Here is an 8421-nt window from a genome sequence, read left to right as displayed (position 1 = left end):
CCTGAAACAAATTGTCTTGTAATTACTATTTAACAATATAAACCTATAGACTACACTCCCACATGACACACAAATCCCCATCCTAGCGGAGACACATATGATCTTTCTCTTAACATTTAGGTTTGAACACAAAGTCGACAGCACAGAGCACAGATTAAAAACCAGCACAGAGACTTTGAGGCGATCGTCACGGTGATTCTACAATAGAAACATGAACAGGTAGAAACGGAAGCTGCAGCCTGACTGCTCATCGCTGCTTTTGTTACCTGTTGAAGTTCAGGGTCTGACTGCTGGGTTGTGGTCAGCATTCACTCAGCTTTAATATCACTTGGCTCGTGGCTAGCTTAGCATTAGCACGCTGTCTGTGCAGATGCTTGCAAAGAGCTGAAGTTGTGTTAGCATCATAAAGCTGTTGTTTTTGTTCTGGATCCAGTTTGCACTTTACCATTGTGCTTTTATCCTGTTGCACAATAAAAACAAAAGTAATGTCCATATCCAGACTGTGCCACTATTTTCCTCCTCCAGCACATGAACTAAAATCAGCCAATTGCAACCACAAGTGGTATCAATCAGCAGGCAGACTAACAATTCAAAGGAATTGGATTACTGGCAGCTGGTTCTTTACAAGAACCTATTCCTATCCCTACCTGTGATTGACATATGACCTGCAACCAAATATGCTAAAGGCAACGAGAGACCTCAGTTTTAAAGTGTGCTACAGTTACCAGGTAACTTTCCAACTTGCAGTACTTTAGATATAACATAATGTCATATGGCAGTGTGAGGCATTCTTCACTCTCATTGGTAGTCGCTTCAGTCACTCAGCTGGAAGTTGAGAAAAGCTTATCTCGAGTTCCCAGCTTCCCACTGCCAGCAGTTAATTACGTCCTGGAATGTCATTCACTTTCTGTGGTCTCTGGTCACTGCCTTTCTTGTGTGAATACATAAAACATTAAATGAATATTCATGCTCTGTTTTCATACAGGTGAGTTGTGATATGCCTGCAGTGCTACGCTCTTACAAACGTACATACAGTATGCTATGATCGTTATAGTTAATGTTAACTGTTAGAAGGGCTGAAAGTTCATCAGTGCTTTGGAACCTCATTTCAACCAGTCACACCATTAGAAGTCAGCGCATTAATATGCTGCTACAATGGTCCGTGCTTTAGTTAATGTGCTTTTAGTAGGAACTCATAAGATTCACTGATTATTTCCCCTAACTTAGAAATGTAATTGTGCGCAAGCCCCTCATTCTCCAATCGATCACTTGACCGTTGGCACAGCAGACCAAGCAACTAAAAAACAGTAAATTCTATTAGCCCTGTTAGCACTTAGGAGCTAACGGTTAATAATTAAGGCTTGTGCAAGCAATGATTAGACCTGTGTGCATAAATACGTTTAGTCAGATTAAAAACACAAGACATCCGTGCTTCGGGAAAGGATGTTATTGGTTTACAGTATTTGTATTAATAAGAACTCTATATTTTAATGTGTTGCTACACTGTTGGTTATTGCATTATTACCTACAGTTGCTGTAAGTCTTAATAGATTTACAAGTGTTCCATTCTAACTTAGAATAAATTAAACCTGTGCTACCATGTGAGTCAGATATTAACAAGCCTATGACACAAAGTCATGTTTCCAGTAAAGCCTTTAAGTTAAGCTACATCAATGGTTACATTAACTGTAAACAGCAGCGGGTGGTGGAATTTACCTTTTGGAACCCAGTCAGCCAAAGAAAAAAAGAGTATAAGAACTCAGAACATTAATATGTTGCTACATTAACGACGAGCGCATTAATATTTACATTAACTGTAAGTAGTCACAGGTGCGCGTGTTCCAGGAACTTACCGACGATTTCGAACAGGACACAGCCAATCAGATGTAGGCATCCGCTACAGGATTCGTCGATCATTTGCAGTACTTTAGAAAGGCGAACGTGGACTAGTGCCATATTGTCCAATCAATGAGTTGGGCGCAGAGAGCAGCGGACCTCTGTGAGAGCAGTTTTTGTCAGAGAGGCAGAGACGCCGAAGCAGCATCAGCGCCGGGCGTACGTGGAGCCTTGGAGCATCACTGGGGAGAGCGCACACATCCACCACAAAGAGCAGGCTGAAATAACGCGACGACACTTGAACGATTATTTTATAAACGCGTCCTCTTACTGATTTTTATTTTTATTATCTTTGTGTTGGTTTTATTTTCATTCTTATACTGGAGGAGGCGAAAAAACAACCGAGCAAAGCTTCACTGCGGCTAATCAATTTCCTTTTTCCAGACCTGGGAATTACAATGAAACATGTAGGTGACACATTTCCATTCACTATCCGCGAATCACAATAGGGATCCCAGCGGAGGCGACAAAGAAGGAAGCAGGTAAAAAATCTATTTCATTCTGAGCACTGCTGCTTTGAGAGGCATGAAAATTGTGAACCGGAGTGGCATGCGATGCTTTTAATCATGTGTAACTTCAAAGCTGTGGTCACATTTTGGGTTTGCGAGTGTCGGAGTTTACATTAAGACATCTTTAACCCACAATTTGTTTTTGTTTTTTTTATTGTTGTAAAATACGATTGAAATTAACTTAAAAGGCATCAGCAGTGCCACATTTTCCCTACTAGGGCGCATGTGTGGCATTGCAATCTTTGCGCTTCATTGGAGAGCCTGTGTTTATTTACTGATGGGGACAAAACTGCATTTTACTTAAATTTACACGTTGCTGTGCACACTGTTGTTTTTTCCTCTCTCTTCAAAGGGGAAAATGGTGACGGGTGCCGCATCTATAGGATCAGCATCCTCCTCTCCGTGGAGCCCCTGCGTAAAAGAAAAATCAGGTATTTGCCCTCTTTATTGTGTCGGTACTGCAGTGTGGTAGACAGGCGAACAGGTTTTTATCATGAGGCTTGTCTGCAGCCATACATGCATACAATGCAGGAACGCCTCAGCATAATGCAACAAAACCCTCCCATTTTATGTCTTACTGTGATGCCCTGAATGCAGCTGCAGCATCAGCCATACATGGAGACACTAGCTGCATAAAAAGAGAGATGATTGTGTGCTTTTTGTCTGCATCTGCGACCACATTATAAGGGGGGAAAGAGGGCTCGAACACACACGCACACGCATGACTGGATAAAATATTGCAGAAATCCTGCAAACTAACTGCCCTTCTCTGCGCTGCACAGGTGTTGAGTAGCATTCACCTAACTTAGTGTGTGCCTGTGTGAATTTGCAATGGGTATGCATGCGTGTAGGTGTCTGTGTAGGTGCATGTTTGTGGATGATATCACCTTGCATATATATGGTTGCAGGGCCATGTGTGTGGTTGAGGATGTGTTTTAACCAGGATTTTTTAGAGCTGCACACCTACACCTGCCTCACCGGGTTACTGAAACCGAGGGTACATTAGAGAAGAGCTTCCCCTACCTCCATTATTTACGCACTTAGATTTGGCCTGTTGGGCCACATAAAAATAGTGGTGTGATACTTCACCAGCAGCAGAGTGACTAATTGAAACTTCAAATTAAATCCAGCCTGAAAACACTTTACATATATAAAACAGAAAGAAAAAGGCTTCTGGCAGTGCACCCTGCATTTCTAACCTCTTTGTTCTGTCATTACAGTATAATTGTAAACAATGACACATCTGCATATCAAATGCCACTATTTTTGGAATCATTAATTATCATTTGTTATGAGGCCACCATGCTATAATGCTACCATCCACTCTGACTTACCATCCAAGTCAAAGGTGTGGCCTGAGGGCCTGAACTGGCCTAGAAAACGTGTCCAATGTGGCTAACTTAATGGATTAACAAAGTGTGAAACTTGCTGTGAAGTCGGTAATTGCTTTAGGTTTTCATTAAAATGCACAGCTGTCCATCAAGCAATGATGATGCTAGCTTTATTACACAGGAGTGAACATGTATGAGAAGTTAAAAGTATGTGGATCTTGAAGAAAGAATATGCTTTAGTTATACAAATTCTACATGTAAAAATGTTGTGTTTTTTCCGCTCTGATCTCTGAGGTGTAATGTGCGAATGAATGAGTTTCAAATCTTCAACCAAGGCAAACAGCTACAAGATTACAGTAAAAAATGTTTTAATTTGGATGAAAAAATAAAGGAAAAACAGGGCAGAGGCACAAGACTGAGTACATAATGGCTTAAAACAGTGAAGGAACTACTCATCCCATAATGCCAATCCCAGATTCCACAGCAACCAATTTCCAACCTGATCAAAGTGAATACTTCTATATATATTTAGCTTGTATTGTACGAATGTGTAATAAAGCATTGCCTTAGTTATGGTACAGTTACTGCTCACAGTTTCTGAAGTTCTTTCACTAAGCAACCTGACATTTGCAGGTTTATACATTTCCATGGTAACTGCAACCTCCACCAACCGGAGACGTCGCTGTTTCAGTTTAGGATTGCAGGCAGAGTAGTTTTTTTTCTTGCACTGGATTGCTAATAAAATGTGTTTTTGCTAAAACGAGGTTGAGTCTGAAGGTTGTTTCTGCAGAAGCAACTAATGTTGCTCATAGTAAGTCTACTTTGGATTGTTGCCACTTTGTGGCTCATAATCAAAATCCCCATAATCAAAAATGGGATTTTTTTTGCTCAATGTTAACGTCTATACAGTAGAAAAAATACAAAACAACCAATCATATGCATCCATAGTCTGCCAATGAGGCACAAACTAGCATTTGTTCATGGGATTTAAAGTCAGTCAATGTCTCTGCAACAGAGGCTCCACTTATCTTGGGTGGCACCTTAAATATTATAGTACCGAATATAAACTGGAAAAGTGCAGCTGAGGGTTGGTATATAAGTTTTCACCCAGTATCACTGAAATCCACTTAATAAGACACTTTTAAAAATGAATAAAGAAATAAAAATGTAGTTTTACTGGAGCAGTTATCGTAGCTACAACCAATCACTAACGCTAACAAGGCGATATTCATGAGATCGTAGCAGCGATATAATGAAATTTAGACACTTTCAGCAATGAGGGGTGAAATACCTGCTTCATTTTTTCTTAGACTTATTGTCATATTGAGGTGATAGCGTGTGGTGTAAAAGATTTCCTGTTTCTGTCCATTTGGCAGCAGCATGGAATCAGTCTGTTGGATAAACTGTCCCGCTGCTTGTCCAGTAAGTGGTACAGAGGGATGAAAGTAGGAGAACATGCCTCAGTGTCTCGCTGGGGAAAAGAGAAGCGGTAGATCAACAGATTAATGGGTACAGGTCTGCCGTAGTAAACGGAGAGCTGAGTGTACTGGTTGATTTACTGGTTTGTGCTAACCTCACCTTCGACCACACACTGTGGGTAGTGACTGAAAGAATGAATTCATGGATACGAGCAGCAGAAATCAGCTTTCTCTGAACGATGTCTGGGCTCTGTGTTAGAGATGGCACGAGGGGCTCAGAGTACAGTCGCTACTCCTCTGCATCAAAAGAAGCCAGCTGAGGTGGTTCAGCATCTGATTAAGATGCCTCTTGGACAGCTCCTGAGGTGTTTCTGTTCAGCTGGAAGGAGATCCTGGGAAGACCACACTGAAAGGATTATTCTTCTTGGAATAATAATATTTTTTATTATAGTCCAGGTGATTGTTCTTTTAAGGGTGCCAAAATTTCTCATTAACAGAAAAAACCCTTATCTTTAAATTCAGATGTTTCTAGCAACCTGTCTTGTTTCTGAGGTGTTTGAATATATTTTTCAGAAAACTATTGAATAGAAGTTGAATTATTAAACCAGGATAAGTGACGCATATATAGACTCGTTTCTGTTTCTGCTTCCTTGCAATCAGCTCTTTTACACCAACATGTTGTATTAACAGGGGGTAAAAACCCCATGAGAGCTCACTGTGTACACCCACGGTGGCCTCGGTGGAGCTGAATGCAGTGTAGCTACAGGACACGTCTGAGGAAGGGGCTGCAGATATAGATGTGAATAACCCCACAGCTTTCAAGCTGCATGTGTACCTATACACGCCTACCTGCCTCTGAGTGAAACCAACATGCTCCCGCCCACTCTCTGCGAGCTGTTGAAGGGCATTCTGGGAAAAGCAGGGAATCACAGATTGAAGTGGAAGCTGGGGAGAACGTGGGGATAGCAGCCTGATGACAAAATAGTTACACATCACAGAGGGATGATATAAGAGTTTGAGACTATCAGAGGGAGGGTGTTCGTAAAATGTGGTTTATTTTGGGCAGAGTTGCAGAGTTTAATGTCATAAAAGGCTCTAAGTTGCTGTCCTTTGTCGCATGGCTGTTGACTTCAGCGTGCTAGTGCACGTTGGGTCCGGCAGCACATTCCAAGTGTGGTGGAGGAGGTGGATCGTCTGCAGCTTCGCCATTAATCATGGTTGTTTCATGAGTCAGCGGTGATTAATCTGGTTGATGGTGGTCATGCCTTCAGTGGCCCCCTCCTCAGAGGGGGATGGTTGACCTTGAGCCCAACCCCGGATGTTGGGAATTTCACCAGCAGCTTGTGTGCAGTCTCAGGTGTTCACGTCATCACTGGAGACGTGGGCACAAATGACTGATGGTATTCTGAGCTTGCAGCAACCTTCAGGAAGGAACAAGTTCTTTTGTGCTCTGCAGTGACTCGACCGGATCCAACACCTGTAGGTGTATTTTTAAAAGGATGATCTCAAGTTGAGCACACTCATACCAAAACATGTGCTATTTAAACCCAAAGATTTATTATACATTTTAAAATTTTGACTTTTCTTATTAGATTTATTTGTATTTTCCCTTTAGTTTCAGTTCATTTTAAGAGGAGGTATGCTCATTTAGTTTAGGTTTTATTGTTTTATTTATAAGACAAAAGACTAAAATTTGAATGTTACACAATAACATTTTAGTTAGTCTAGATTATTTTTATTTCAGTTAGCTAAAATTAGTTTAAACTAGTGCTGTGGGGCTGCATGGCGTCAACGCTTTGGCGCGGTTAGCGCGTTAGCAGCCCCTCGTACTGGGCGATCCATGCTAAGTCGCTAACGGAGACTTGCTGCTTTAATGCGGTTATGGCGTTAACGTCATTTTAACGAGATTAACGCTGACAGCGCTAGTTTAAACACATATTTTTAGTTTTAAGCTGAGGGATATTTAACTGTATCATTCTTGGCTATTGTATATTTCATATAATACTCTTCATTAGTTTTATCTGAAAAAATGGTGCAAAGCAGACGTCTTAATTAACAGTGTGAACGCTGACATGTGTCTGTCCTGGTTGGGCTCAGTGCTGGCTGATCCCGTATCAGCTGGGACCGACAGTGGAGCAGACTCAGTGTCTGTGGAGGTTATTTGGAGTCATTCACATCCCTTATGCAATGGCAAAGTAGAACAAAGCCTGTTATTCACACTTTGATGGATTTAAGTGACTTTCTGTTTTTTTTTTTTCTAATATTTTTAGATGAGATGACTAATGGATGAAAGCTGCAGAGCTTCAGAGTGTGTGCACCTTATTTTCATCTGGCATATTGTCCTTGCATGAGTGGCTCAAGGTTTCTGTGAATTAGAGTAACCGCCTCCAACATAATAGATCGTGGTGAGATGCTAGTGGCTGGACTGTAAATCAGATTCAGTGAATCACTGACATTATCAATCTTCCACTAAATGAAATATCACATTTCCTCAAATAAAAACCCGTAGTCAGTTAAAAGCTGGGTCGCTGATAATGGCCAAAGGTGTGAGCGACTTTAACAGATTTCCCGAGCCCATTACAGGCTGGGAAATAAAACTATACCACCCAGCTGTTGTTGTTGGAGAGGGTATGCTTGAAAAGTAGAGCTGGTGCACTCTGGTGGTTTGACAGTAATCGACGGGAATATGCAAAGCTTCAGTGGGCAGAGCGGAGTCTGACAAAATCACCTTACGCATTAAAGATAATGTCTGTGCTGCGATATCAGCTATACTAATGAGTAAAATGAGCACTCAGAGTGAAACTTAGAAGACATCCAAGGTTATGCCCACAATCCTTTCCCAACATTTTGAGGCTGCCACAGTTATAATTGGCTAGTGTAGACATATCAGACACACGGTCAGGATGGAGTTATGAAAAAGTGTGACTTCATTATTATAAAGTGGAGATTTTAGGTCATATTATCCATTTCAATTTGACCGTGTGTGGTTCATCTAATATTCCCCTACATCAAAAGAACTGAGAAGGTCTCTATGATATTTACCGTCTAATACAGTTTGTGTTTTTGTGTGGGAGAATATGACTTTGTTCTAAATTAAGCAGTTGTTGTCAACAAAGAGACTTTCTTGCTAGATTTAATGAGGTTTCTGATGTCCTCTGTAATCGACGTGTAAATGCATTTCCCTGAAAAATGTCTCATTTTGCAGACAGGGACAGGAAACTGAAAAAAACATGGATACTAGGGCTGTTCGATATAACGATATATATC

The 8421-nt window shown here is 41.1% G+C and overlaps 1 long non-coding RNA gene across 1 annotated transcript in view; it reads left to right on the top strand.

Moving 5' to 3' along the window:
* Positions 1-1979: 1979 nt before the first annotated feature.
* The window catches only part of LOC102208006 (uncharacterized), a 23461-nt gene continuing 17019 nt past the window's right edge, over positions 1980-8421 (top strand). The window contains exons 1-2 of the long non-coding RNA XR_312041.1: positions 1980-2378; positions 2758-2836. This is a non-coding gene — a long non-coding RNA (uncharacterized LOC102208006). The remainder of the gene's footprint in view (positions 2379-2757; positions 2837-8421) is intronic.

Source organism: Pundamilia nyererei, unplaced genomic scaffold, assembly GCF_000239375.1.
Source record: "Pundamilia nyererei isolate P.nyererei 1_Seehausen unplaced genomic scaffold, PunNye1.0 scaffold00155, whole genome shotgun sequence".
NCBI classification, from domain to species: Eukaryota; Metazoa; Chordata; class Actinopteri; order Cichliformes; family Cichlidae; genus Pundamilia; species Pundamilia nyererei.
The sequence above is the reverse complement of the archived record's forward strand: the minus strand, read 5'-3'. Positions and strand labels throughout refer to the sequence as shown.